The sequence below is a fragment of the Octodon degus genome, unplaced genomic scaffold, assembly GCF_000260255.1.
Source record: "Octodon degus isolate 3935 unplaced genomic scaffold, OctDeg1.0 scaffold05285, whole genome shotgun sequence".
Taxonomy (NCBI): domain Eukaryota; kingdom Metazoa; phylum Chordata; class Mammalia; order Rodentia; family Octodontidae; genus Octodon; species Octodon degus.
This window is the reverse complement of record NW_004529861.1, coordinates 1-1,788: the sequence shown is the minus strand read 5'-3', so window position 1 is coordinate 1,788 and position 1,788 is coordinate 1. Positions and strand designations below refer to the sequence as shown.

Genomic DNA, 1,788 nt, shown 5'->3' with positions numbered 1-1,788 from the left:
AAAGGGCCCCGGCGCAGCAGGCGCTTGGCGGCAGTCGCTACGACGGCGCTGACAAGGTGGCGGCTGGCGGGGCTGTCGCTGCGGTTCCTGAGTGCCGGCTTCTGCCCTACGCGCTGCACAAGTGGAGCTCCTTCTCTTCTACCTACCTTCCCGAGAACATTTTAGTGGATAAACCAAATGACCAGTCTTCAAGATGGTCTTCAGAGAGCAACTATCCTCCCCAGTACTTGATTCTAAAGCTTGAAAGGCCTGCTATAGTTCAGAATATCACGTTTGGGAAAAATGAAAAAACGCATGTCTGCAATTTGAAGAAATTTAAAGTCTTCGGTGGGATGAATGAAGAAAATATGACGGAACTATTGTCTAGTGGTTTAAAGAATGATTATAACAAAGAAACATTCACCTTGAAGCATAAAATTGATGAACAGATGTTCCCTTGTCGATTCATTAAGATAGTTCCACTCCTGTCGTGGGGTCCCAGTTTTAACTTTAGCATCTGGTATGTTGAACTTAGTGGCATTGGTGATCCTGATGTAGTACAACCATGTCTCAACTGGTACAGCAAGTACGTGAACAGGAAGCCATTTGCCTTTGCCTAAAACATTTCAGACAACACAACTATACAGAGGCTTTTGAATCACTGCAAAAGAAAACTAAAATAGCTCTGGAACATCCTACGCTAACAGATCTGCACGACAAACTGGTGTTGAAGGGTGATTTTGATGCTTGCGAAGAATTGATTGAGAAAGCTGTAAATGATGGCTTGTTCAATCAGTATATCAGTCAACAGGAATATAAACCACGATGGAGTCAAATCATTCCCAAAAGCACCAAAGGTGATGGAGAAGACAACCGGCCAGGAATGAGAGGGGGCCATCAGATGGTTATTGATGTTCAAACAGAGACTGTTTATTTGTTTGGTGGCTGGGATGGAACACAAGATCTTGCTGACTTCTGGGCATACAGTGTGAAGGAGAACCAATGGACATGTATCTCTAGAGACACTGAAAAAGAGAATGGCTCAAGTGCCAGATCATGTCATAAAATGTGCATTGATATTCAAAGGAGGCAAATCTACACATTGGGACGTTATTTGGATTCCTCTGTGAGGAACAGCAAATCTCTGAAAAGTGATTTCTACCGTTATGACATTGACACAAATACATGGATGTTACTAAGTGAAGATACTGCTGCTGATGGAGGACCGAAATTGATGTTTGATCATCAGGTTTGATGCACAGTTAAATATATGATGGAATTAGTGTCGAGTAATTCTTGCTTGGACAGTTTATGGATAGTCTGTACAAGTCACTAACTATACTGCAAGTACCTGAGGCAGATCATTAAAGAAATTGTTGTTTCACTAAAAAAAACCAAAAAACAAAAAACAAAGGGCTGGCCAAATAGCTCAGTGGATTACAGGTACTTGCAGGGGCTTGGAGTTCGATCCCCAGGCCTGCTGTGCCCGCGTCCTGCCCCCAGGGCGCGCTGAGGCGGCAACTGATGGTGGCCCGCGGCTGTAATCCCAGCTCTTGGTAGGCTGTAAACAGGAGGATCACTACGAGTCCAATCTAGTTGTGAGATCCTGAACACTCTGTAGACCCTTCCCTAAAATACAAAAACAACAACAACAAACTTTAAAACAGCTTTCTGTGGCTGGCTGGCTTGCCTGCCTGCCTGCCTGCCTGCCTGCCTGCCTGGCGCGCTCTCTCTCTCTCTCTCTCTCTCTCTCTCTCTCTCTCTCTCTCTTTCTCTCTGATAGCTGTGAAATCCAGAGAGGCAGTCGTG

The 1,788-nt window shown here is 45.0% G+C and overlaps 1 pseudogene; it reads left to right on the top strand.

Annotated features, from left to right (window-relative positions):
* Positions 1-56: 56 nt before the first annotated feature.
* Positions 57-1,234, top strand: LOC101567092 (annotated as a pseudogene).
* Positions 1,235-1,788: the final 554 nt, after the last annotated feature.